This window comes from Alligator mississippiensis, chromosome 10 (genome assembly GCF_030867095.1).
Source record: "Alligator mississippiensis isolate rAllMis1 chromosome 10, rAllMis1, whole genome shotgun sequence".
NCBI classification, from domain to species: Eukaryota; Metazoa; Chordata; order Crocodylia; family Alligatoridae; genus Alligator; species Alligator mississippiensis.
Genome location: NC_081833.1, coordinates 72,687,504 through 72,699,558, shown reverse-complemented (window position 1 = coordinate 72,699,558; position 12,055 = coordinate 72,687,504). Strand labels below are relative to the sequence as shown.

Below are 12,055 nucleotides of genomic sequence, written 5' to 3'. Positions count from 1 at the left end.
CATATAAATTATTATATCAATTATAATATGATATAATATTATATTATATACTATGATAAAATTATAATTACGATATAATTATATAAAATGTCATTGTATATAATTATCATAATCCTATAAAATAATTTTATAATAATCCTGTAAAATAACATTTTTATATTATTGTAATAATTGTCATATAAAGAATTATATACATTATAATTATACTATAAAATAGCTATGATATCAAATCACATTAAATATACTTATAATAATTATAAATTATGGTATAAAAGACAACATTATTTTATATATAATTCTAATTACAATCATTCTATTATATATAAAAAATAATGTTATTTTGTATATAATTCTAATAACTATAATTATGAGGTCATTCTAATATGCAATATGTAAGCATTATAATGTAAAATAAGATGTTATTTGCATGCATCTATTATAATGACATCATAATCAAACATGCTGTCAAAGCTACGTCACAGGGGTGCACACACCTGCTCCCCCCGCCCCAACCCTGTGCGAAGCCTCCACCTGCCACGCACGCGTACTGCCCAACCCTCTGGACCCTGGAATGCGCATGCGTCCTCCCCACCCTCCCCATCGGCAGCCAGGGCGCATGCGCGCACTAGGGCGCCTGCGCAGTGCGGCCTCTGCCCGCTTCCTGCCGTTTCCGGGACTGGCGGCTCCGGTGCGGGCAGGAGGCGGCGCCCGGCGAGGGCTCGGCCCCGGCCCCGGCATGCGCCGCCGCCCCGAGCCAGCAGCACCGGGGGGCCGGGCCGGCACGCAGGAGAGCGGGTGAGTGTCCCCTTGCCCGCGCCTCATTGCCCCGGGGCTCAGCGCGCATGCGCAGTAGGGGTGCTCCCCCTGCCCCGCTTCCTGGGCGGGGGTTAAAAGCCGTGGGGGGGCCGGCCTGATGCAGGCGGGGCGGGGCCAGTGCCCCCCCCCCCTTACCCAGGTGTCCCCCCCCATCTCAGCCCCCCCCCCCCGTGTGTGTGTGTGTGTGGGGTGGAGGGGAGGTTGCACACACGCGTGCACGCACGTAAAACAAACCCGGAGTCTCTTTGGAGCGGTCCTGGTGGCTCCGTCTCTCTGCGATTGCTGCTGTGGGAAGAGCAATCCTCCCTGGATTAAGAGGAGGGAAAAAGAGAACTGAAATCGGTTTGAAACCAGCGCCAGCAAACCCAAATCCGAAGCGAAATGAATCCGGATGAATGGATTCTGTCGTTTGCTTCCCCGAGCTCCGATTCGTAACGCCGCGTGCGTTTGCTACCGATACTTTTAACCATATCTGGGGGGGGAAGACGTCGAGTGGTGTTCCCAAAGCAGGGTACGCCGTGGCAGCTTAGAAGCGGAAACCGGAGAACAAAAACCGAACGGCCGCGTTGGAGAGACCTCGCGTGCGATGAAGGAAAAGCAGCGCCGCGCGTCTTTAAAACAACAGGATTGTTTTAAGCAATCCTGGAGCCGGCGGCGCTTTGATGGGCTCGCGAAAGCCCTTGGGTTTGGATCTCGGCGTTAGTCCTGAAAGGAAAAATCACTTCTGATGAGAATATTATACGGGCAGGCTGTAGCTGTGCAGCCATCGACTGTGACGCCGTGGTGTCTTCAGAGGATGGTGAAAGGGTAGCTGCAATTGCATATGGCAAGTGGGAATATTTCTGCTTTGGGTCTGTGTTTTAATGCATTTCTAGCCCTTTTTGGAGTGTGGAAACAGAGGTAGTCAGGTCTGTCTCAGCTCTGGGAAAAGAGGCATGAACCACCCAAAGCCCAATTCTGCCACTGGTGGTTAGTTAGCCTGTGTCCCCAGTAATCAGTTTTCACCTCTTCTGTAGCCTCGCTGCCTGAGGGAGGCCAATAGGTTACTTGGTGGGTTTAGGACCACATCCTTCAAAGTGACAAATAAGCCAGTGCTTACCCTGGATGCATGCGCTCTCCGCTGTGTGCCTTTCTACTTGAGGAAAGGAAGCTCCTGTATCAGGCCGCTGAGGTGTCCTGCAGGCCCCTGCTGCTGTGAATCTCCATTATTTATTGTGTGCATGTTGATCAGTCAAATCCCTGCTGTGTGTTGAAGTCCATATCTTTTGTTTTGTGCAACCCCTTTCATGGCTGTGGAAAAATAGAAAGGTTTTTTGCGAGGTGTGATCTGCCCCTTTTGTTTCAGTGCCATGTCAACCCTGTGTGATATTGGACCGTATAGGTATAAAATAAGGTATACATATGTGTCAAGCTCTGCTGCGTTAGGATGGCCTTTTATATCTATTCTGCGCTTGCCTTGCTTCAGAGCAAGCTGCTCTACATGATGCTGTATAGCGGAGAATTGAGTCCCCTGTTTTTAACTATGCCGCTAGTCGGCAAGAACTTCTGAAGATTCAGCTGCTCGCCAGATGTCTCTTAGCATTGAACAGTGCCAGCGATGAAATGAAATCGTCTGACTAATAACCATTGTTAAATCATTCAGTAGGTTGAACCTAAATTCTGAAGATGTGGGATACATAATAAACTCTCCAACAACAATACTTGTAGCAGAATAATTCAAGATAACAGTGTAATTTATGATCTTTTAAAAGACATTTTGTAAACACTTATGTTCAGAGCATGTAATGAACTATCAGAGCTGTAGCTTTATATAACGAAGTCTGACAACCTCATGCAATGATAGGTATAAAAAACAGTAATTTTATATTTGGGGGGGGGGGGGGGGGAAATCCAGATAACTTAGTCATGTTATTTGTCAGGGGATAACACTGCTCAATATTTGCAAGGATGGACTCCTTCAGGCCCAGAAGCAGTAGGAATAGCAGTCTTAACCTTGTCATTTTGTCCTAAGCACTATTCCTAAATTTCAGTGCTTGTAATATGTGGTCTGTTTACTGAATTTCTAATTTTACACCACATCTTGCTACTCTAATGGTATTTTAAAAAATAAGAATTTAATACCAGGAGGTTCTTAGTTCTGTCAAAAACAGGTCAGAAGGAGTAAGCCAGAGGCTTGGGAGAGTATGGGAATAGAGGAACAAGAAAGAAGTGGGTGTTAGATTTAATTGGACTTTCCCCTCCCAATAGGACTTTGGGATGTGGATGTCACCATTCGTTCTAGTCTGACAGAAATGCAGGAAGACTGGAAATGAGTGTTTCAGGGGTGAAAAAGAAGAGAGATGGGAAGAGAAATTTGCAGAACTTGGCTATGGACTAAGAGGAGGAAAAAGGAGAATTAAAATTATGTTTGAAAGCGAAGTGTAAGCAACCCTGTCTGCAGATGAATTTTGAACTCTGTATTTTGCTTGTGGATTACAATAGCAGTGCTTAATAAACTTTCCTCCTCTTGTGCAAAAGAAGCTGACACTGTAGCATTATTTTACTGTGTGGATTCAGGGCAGGGGGAAAAGGGGCTTGTCTGGGATTCCTGTTTCTTAAGTTGCTGCCGTATACTCTCTGCCACCTTTTGCTCTTCTGTTTTCTCCAGGCCAGGTCCTGTTGGAGTCTTAGCACATGCAAGAGAAGACGGAGAGAGGCCCTACTCTTTGGGATGCTTTTCCTTTTTCTTTCTTCTTTTTGTTCTGAGGTTAAATTGTGCAGAATCAGTAGCAGCTTTGTAGTGGAAATGGCTCTGCAGTCTCTAGAGCCTTAATTTAGTAAAGATTTAGTCTGCAGTAGATGTGTGTTGGTGAAGGCTTTTAGAGACCCAGTGTATTTCAGCCAAAGGAGATAAAGGGTTTTTTTACATATATATTACTGAGCTGTGTTTTGTAGAGCTTGGCTTGTGGCTTAGAGCTGGCATCCATAAATAACACAAGCTGTATGTTTTGCCAGTTGTATCTTCTTTCTCCTGTCATTTTTCATGGCAATGTCTTGATGACATTTTTTAGGAGGAAACCACCATAAAGGCACACAAAATCATGAGGGCTGCTTTCTGTGGTTTTTTTACTTCTGACCTTGCCATTTCTGGTAGTCAGGCAGTGTTTAAAAGGGGTGAATTAACTATTTTCTTCTTTTCTGCCCTGGGGGAGGAAGTATTTCTTCTTCTAATGCTGAACGGGCAAGCTTCCACAGTGCGTGTACCTGCTGCAGAATGAAATGAGAGTGTTGGATAATGAGCAGAAACCAGCATAGTGAAGGACACTGGAGTAGCTGTAAAAGTTAACATAGTAACTTTTACCTCTTTTTCTCAGAAACAAAATACCTCTTTCACTTTCTGCATCTTAAAGAACATAGCAACAGACCGACATCGCACTTTGGTAAAAATTAAGGTACAAGCTGTGTGTGTTTTACTGTAAAGTGTTGTGAGTGGACTTTTCCAGAACGGTGCTATTTTTCTTTGAAAAAGAAATCGGGGGAGATTGTACTTAGCCTTAAATTACTTTTTAAGCAATAACACACAAGGCTTGTGACACACTAGTTCATCTCCTTCCCCAAACCCTCAAGCTTTTCTCCAATACAGTTCAGAGGAGAAGCATGTCTGATGTAGTATATTTTGTTACATACAGTAGCATGTGGGTGAGTAAAGGAACTTGCCCTCAACCCTTCACTTTTCAGGGAACTGGAGAGCTTGTCTCATGTTTAAAAGATTTACAATGTTACAAGTTGTAGGATAAGTCATTTGTACGCAACCATCTTTCCCGTGGTAATTATTCTTAAACTTACCATGGGATTGCGGCTTAACCATCATCACTTTCTGTTTAAAAGCAGTTTTTATCTTGTAATCCCCTTATAAGCATCCTGAGAGTCATGTTGCCTTAATTCCATTATTGCTACAGTAAAATGTCTGTGATTTGGGTTTGCATTTCACTAAGCAGTAGTATGCAAAGCAGATGATAGGTGGTCTGTTCAGAGTGAGAATCTCACATGACTTGGTTAATTGCTTGTTAGTTGATCAAGTAGTTTTTCTTTTATGAAATGGGTTATACAGCTTGGTATTTTCTGACGCAAGATAATAACAGGTTTTAAGAATGTGTGTTTTGGAGGGGGGTGGAGGGGAGTTGTTCAGCCTGTTACAGCTTAAAGGCAGCACATTTCAGCTCTAAGGCATCTGTGCTTCAAATGTAAAAGGAAGACTGACTGAAAACTGCTCCAGTGTTAGAACAAACATTGGGCTGGAAAAAATCAGTAGTCTGTGGCAAGGCTGCAGACACCTAGTGAGACTAATTAGCACTTAAAAATATGAAATGCTTTTCAACCGCGTTCTCTTGCCAGAACTGAATGTCCAGGGGAGAAAGAGAGATGAAGACTGGACAGTAAAACAGATTGGCAGGGGAGATAGCATGACTTTTTTTCTCCTGAAAAGGACAGAATGTAGTACAGCTACAAGTACATCACTGTAATCAGTCTCTTTAAGGTGAAGACTACCTTTTTAAGGTAAAGACCACTTTTTGAAGTAAAGGGCAACCCAGGATCTACCTCCCACCCCCTGCCCAGCAGGTCAGTCTGTGGGGGGCGGAGGGGGCACAGATCGAAGCCCGCATGGTGAGGGGGTGAGTGGGGCCCCGGCCAGGCTGGGTGGTGGGAGGTTTGAGCTCAGCCAGCTCATCCAGACATGCAGGGGAGGGGGCTTCCACTGCTGCACATAGCCCAGGGTCACATGCCCTCCCGCATCTGTGTGTGGGGCGGAGGTGGCAGCCACTGCATGTTGGTCTCCAACCCTCCCACCACCTGGAGCACAGGGCCAAGGGGCTGCCACAGGAGTGCTAAGGACCATGCGGGAAATCTCTCCTGATATTAGGTGCCCCCACCCACCCCCTGGCCTGGACCCAGCAGCAGTGATCCATCCGCACCCGCTCTGCACTCCCCTGTGCCCAATGGCACATAAAACTGCTGCTAAACCTCCTGCTGCCAGGGGAAAGCACCGCCTTGTGCCTGCCCGCCTTGCCTGGGGGCGTCGCTGTTCTCTGCCCCTGTACCGCAGCTGCTCCTGGAGCAGAGCCGTGTAGGCAGTCTCCGCCGTGTCTCCCTGGCGCGAGCAGGGCTGAGAATGAGCTCTATTCAAGTCCCACTCCATGCTGTGGGGCATGTCCCAGCTGTGCCCCAGCACATTTGTTCCCTGGTCACGGTCTGGAGCCTCTCTGGGCCTTTGGAAGCACAGGGCTTGGTCCCCTCCACAGGCAGGACAGATGCACAAAAGCAGCACGACAGCAGTGAGACCTAGACCCTGGTGCCCAGAGCGCCCTGGCAGGAACCCCCAGCTCCTCCCTCCCCGCACTCCTTCCACCAGTGCTTTCCTGCAGGGTGCCTGGAGCAGCAAATCTTGATCCCTGCACACATGGGCTTTCCTTGCAGCATCTGGCAGGGCCAGTGCTGCCTCCCACTCTGCCCTCCCACGCACTGCTCTCCCCTGCAGCCCCCCACACTTGGTGGAGCTGCTGCTTCCAAAGGAGCCAGAGTGCCAGGATGGCTGACCAGCACGAGCCTTGCCTAGGGCTGGGGCAGGGCTCAGTGCCATCCAGAGCCTCCTTTCAGGCTGCAGCAGCTCCCACAAGTGCTGTCAGAGCTACGGGGAGAGGAGGCTGTGGTGCGAGGACCAGGGCTTTCCTTGCACCACTGGCACAGGGAGGTGCAAACATTGTCTCCCCAGGATCAGCGGCCACAGGCTCCACGGAGCACTCGGTGGCTCTGGCTTGAGACCAGCTCAAAGCTGGGCTGGAGGAGCCTGGATAGGGAGGACTGAGGGCCTTGTGGATTGGCGAGGGAAGAGTGGGGAAGCAGCTCCTTGCCCTGGGGCTATGGCCAGCGGCACTCAAGACCTGGGTCCTCCGCAGTCCCCATGTCCCACCAGCAGGAGCTGGGTGGATCCAGGGCAGTGGCAGAGTCCGCCCTCCCGCCACCCTGCTCTGGACGTCCAGCCCCAGCCAGGCTGGGTGGTGGAAGGGTCAGAGCCCAGTGCGCAGTGGCAACCTCGTCTGCCCCACACACAGATTAGAAGGGCAAGTGCCCTCTGGGCCTCTGCCGGGGTGCGTGCAGCAGCGAGAGGTGCCTGGACGAGCCACCTGGGCTCCGACCCTCCCACCACCTAGTCCGGCTGGGGCCCCACTCACCCAATGGCTGGGGCATAGGGGGATCTTCACTCGCGCGGTCTGGCTCTGGCGATGGCAGCAGGGGGCATGGTTCAGCCTAGCTGTGGGTCACACATGGCGTCCTGACACTCCCAGAGCAGCAGCAGCTCTGGATCTCAGTCTGGGGGGGGGGGGGGGGGGGGGGCTGAGCACATGCGATCAACCAGTCAATTGTGATCAAGCAGTTGGTGACCACTGACTTAAAGTTTAGGGGTAAGTTTAATAAGACAGTCTCTCAAATTTGAGAGCTACTGCTGATTGGATGAATTAAAATGAGGTTTAACCATTTTAGAATTTAAAAAGTGCCAACATTTCACTTTCCAAGTTTGCATCTCTCATCTTTTTAGATTTATGAAGAGTACAAGCCAGGCATTTTTCAGAATAGAGACTACTTGGTAATTTTGGAAATATTTGAGATTTTATTCAAACGTTCTTCCTCCTATCAGCATCTCCTTGGCTTATTGCAAAGTATCAGATCATTGATATTCACAGTAATCTCTAATCCACTCTGTGGGTAGTAAGAATTGACTAAGAAAATGAAAAAGATAAGTGTATAAGCCAAACAGCAAAATAAAACATCCAGTAACTTTGATATTATGTGCAAGTAAAAGTTAAAGCAGGTGCCTAGACTTGCAAAGGAGGACACAAACTTGTTAAGACAGAGGGCAGGGCATTCCTTGTTTGCTGTGGATTTTTAAGATTATACAAAAAAAAAAAAAAAAAAAGTGGATGAAAACATGTATTAAGTTTCATAACCCAATAAAAATGTTACCAGGAGCTATTGTTACGTTGAAGCAGAGTTCTATTTGGAGTTCTTTTACTAAAAATAAGTAGTTGCTTAATAGTTGCTTACATTTATAAAAATCCTACCAGTTCAGTTCTTACTAATATTTATGCCTCTCGAGCTGGCAAATTAAAGAATGTAACAGTGACATTAGGGAGATTATAATGGAGTTTGCGGAGAAAGCTGGTGGAAAATAAACCCAGCTACTACTGCAACCTTTTCCGAACCTGTATCTTATAAAGTAAAAAATTAATATAAGAATCCTTGTTACTGTTAGTTTTGCTTAAAATAGAAGATGACTAATCTTTCATAGTTACTTTGTGCTTAACTACAAATCATGCATGCGGTAATTGGTACCCCATGGGGCTGAGGTAAGGTGGCTCCTGGTGTTTTTCCTTGTAATCTCTATGCCGCCTTTCACTGTGTTAGGGCACCTAATGTAAGAAGTAATAAACTATGTCACTGTGTTTTAAACTGGATTGTTGATCTGCATAACAACGTTAATGTTTGGAGACTGTAGGCTCTACTAGGTGGTTTCCTTTATCTGTCATGCAATATGATAGTTTCTGAAACGGGGCAATTAATGAATTTTCAACATTTGTAAAGCTTTATTTATTTATTTATTTTATTTTTAATTTTTTTTTTTTAACTCAGAAGTTGCATAAATATAACTTTTTCCTCTTTGGAACCTGCCAAACAGGTAACTAAGATTGAAGTCGTCTTTCTTTAAAAAGTACAACTTTCAGCTGTACAAATTGCTACCTATATTTGGGGTGTTATTCTCACTATCTTCTGAAAAAGAAGGAAATGTAATTTAAAATGAGGTATCAGTGCTACATTCTGGTTATAAAGTTAAATATAAATGCCTGCATTCACTGGCTCATTTTCTTGCAGTGTTAACCAGTTTATTTAGTTTGTTTATTCACTTCTCAGCCTCTTGAAGGCTCATATCATGTGCTATCAGGAGTGGCCAACCTGCCTTTGTAGATGTCCTGCGGCAGATCAGCACAGCAGATTGTGCAGAAAGCAGAAGAGCAGATCAGACAGGGAATACAGGGCTAGGAGCAAAAAGCAGAGCACCAGAAGGGGAAGGGGATTGGAGTGGCTCAGGGCTTTATTTGTAGCCTGCCTGTCTAGAAAGTTGCCCCCCAGTGCACTGTATTAAGGCGCATGTGACATTGCTTTGAGTTAAGAGAACTTTGTTAACTTAGTCTTTGTACAAGAGTATTCTGGGCTTATTTAGAGTTAACCACATGGGAGTCTGATTATTAAATTAGGAAATAGTGTAGCTCTAAATTTATACAGTAGTCTTAGGGTGGTCACTGGTGCATCCCCAGAATACAGGACATCCCTTTGGAGAAGGGAGGGAGACTGCTGGCCACCTCGGCCAATCAGTGGTGAGGGGTGGGGCCACCGCCTTGATCTGTCAGCGATGAGGGGTAGAGCCACCAGGCCCCTTGGCCAATCAGCAGCAAGGGGTGGGGTCACCACAAGGCCACCTCCCTCCCTGCTCAGAGCCCTGCTTATCCGGGCTGCGCACTGCCCTACCTCTAGGCACAGCCAGTAGAATTACAAGGACAAGTGATTGATATGCGTTTCCCCCAATGGACTGAAAAGTAGAACTTTGTGCAGTCCAGCCCTCATTTAGAAATGGACGGGACAAAGGTTTCAAAACAGAACAGCCCGATATAAAACAGGACGGATGGCCACGCTAAGTAGTCTACACTACAGTTACGTAAAGCAACACCTTACCTTGCTTGCAGTACCAGACTTACCGACACCTTATCGGAGCTTTAAGGACACTGAGCAAAGATGATTGTTCTTTGGATGCCTAGGCCCTTAAACTACATTTTAACTTTTCACTGGACAGCAATAAAACCTGACAAGCAAATTAAGAGGAGTAGTCATTCAGGCACTCGGTAAAGTTTCAAGTTTGCAGCTGTTTAGAAGACTAGTTATTCTGTACCTCCACTAGGAAGATCTCGCCGTTCCCCTTGTGAAGGTCTATCTGTTTTCATGGTTATTTGTTCAGTCCTAAAATCCCTTTTTAACCAAAGGTTTGCTTGCTATAACTATGTAGAATACTTTCAAAGTGCTATCACTTGAGATTATTTTTATTTTATACTGTTTCACGGAAGTGACACTACATTACTAACCAGTCTGTTGATGATGTCTTTTCAGATTATATCAGATATGATTCTGTACATCTTAGAAGCCTGAAGAAAGAGCACGATGTCAAAATAACATATACAGCATTTGTAAGGTATGGGTTTTTTCTGCTGCTCTGTATCTTTATCCTAGGCTATATTTGTCTTTTTAATACAATTGTTAAATGAAGCCAGTACAGGAACTATAGTAATGACATTGTCTAAAGCCAAAGTAGTTAAATTACTGAAAGAATCTATCTAAAGTTCGCATGCGTCTGGAGGTCCTGAGGGCTGGGAGGTCTGTTGGTTTTGGAAATCTGCTCGTCTCTCTTGGTTTCTGATAACTTGCTTGATTTGTGCTGCCAAAAACGTGCTTTGATTTAAAAATATATATATATTGCAGATGATTTGGCAGAAAGAGGTAATTGCGTCAGTTTATATGTAGAGCTAGCTGAACGTTGGAACTTCTATTGCATAGAAAATGTTGGTAACTTTTAAATTTTGTTTTTCTCCTGTTCGGAGGAATTAAGCACTTCCAGATTTTTTTTATTTTTTAAATTCTGAAAAAGTTAAGACGACTCCCTTTGGGAAAAGAAATCATAACTTTTGTTTTGAAAATTCTTTTAGTCTTGATATTTATCTCATGAAGTGAATAATAGGGCCTAATCTCATATTGTGCAGTAGTGTAGAAATCATGAAATGATTTGAATTAAAAGAAAGGTTGATTAACATTTGTCACTAGAAACTTTTTGTTTTGAGAGACTTAACGGACTTTGAAAAATTTTGATTTTTCTCAAAATTATTTGCTGCTGGAAAAGAGTTTTCCAACCAAAAAATTTCTGGAGAGCTCTGATTACAGCCCCTTTACGTTTTTTATTCTCCTTTGCTACTGGAATTTTGCCCCTGAGAGCAAGCTCCAAAATTGTTGGTGCTTGAAGCCATTTTTGGTTGCTAAACTTCCCAATTTTAATGTGGTATACAATATTAGTGGCTGGGCAGTTTATAAAAGTTTGCATTGTCACCAGTTTTTCAGACGGTCTTGAGGCTCAGCTGAAAGTTTTGTTGCCTAAAATTTTTACAAGCCTTTAAGGAAGAGCATCTGAAAAGAGTATTTCCTTATGCCACATTTATTCTTGTTTTTCAGGAAGGTTTTGTGGTTTCCTTCCTTATTTTATGGTCAACTGTCAGTCATTTCATCTGCATATAACTAATACTTGTGTGCCCCTGTGATTAAAAACTTGATCCTGAGAGGTGCTTGTCATGAAAAGCTCAGTGAATCCATTCGGCACAGGTGAATGATGCTAGGATATTTTAATGTATACATGTTCAGAAGCTTCTGATTCATTTTGATTAGCACAAAATTGAATTCACTTGAACCTGCCTAAATATTGAATGACCAATGCACTTTATTTTCCTGATTAGATTAGGATTGAATGTGGGGAAGGCAACACTGGTTTATAAGGCACTTTCTAGAATGCATACATCTTGAGTCATTTTGCAGAGGAGCATTTTTATATACTGCATTTCAGTAAAAAAAAAAAAGTACTCTTGTTCAAAAAACCCTCTCTTGCTTAACCAATAGCCTGAATTAAGGAGGATTGCTTTGGAGACCATATTAAGATTAAATTAATGTAATGACTTCAGCTTGTATTTACTGAACAGTGGGGAAATAGTGATTTTTAATCAATCCATTCTGCCAGCAACTATACTTGATGAATTGAAATCACTGATTTCCTTCAGAGGCCCAATATAAATAATTGTTTTTCATCAACTTTCCCATTGCATTTTTTTTAAAGAAAGCTGCGTTTTCTTTGGTTGATATATCAGTTAAACCACATCAGTTTACAACTAAATACCTTTTTACAGTAGATTTTGTACATATGTCTCCTAGGTAGGAAAACAAATATATGTGTGTGTGTGTGTGTGTGTGTGTGTGTGTGTGTGTGTGTGTGTGTGTGTGTGTGTGTGTGTTAAAAACCATTTGTAAATATAGCTTAACTTATTTGGATTGTTAGAAATACTACATTTTAGTTTGGTATAAAATGGTGAAATTATGTTCACTAGATGATTAGCTTTTTTCT

At 44.1% G+C, this 12,055-nt stretch overlaps 1 protein-coding gene across 1 annotated transcript in view; it reads left to right on the top strand.

Annotated features, from left to right (window-relative positions):
* Positions 1–663: 663 nt before the first annotated feature.
* ZDHHC7 (zinc finger DHHC-type palmitoyltransferase 7) overlaps positions 664–12,055 on the top strand; it is a 37,000-nt gene continuing 25,608 nt past the window's right edge. Inside the window, exons 1-2 of the mRNA XM_006271340.4 lie at positions 664–795; positions 10,009–10,090. The gene's annotated coding sequence lies outside the window, so the exon portion shown is untranslated. The remainder of the gene's footprint in view (positions 796–10,008; positions 10,091–12,055) is intronic.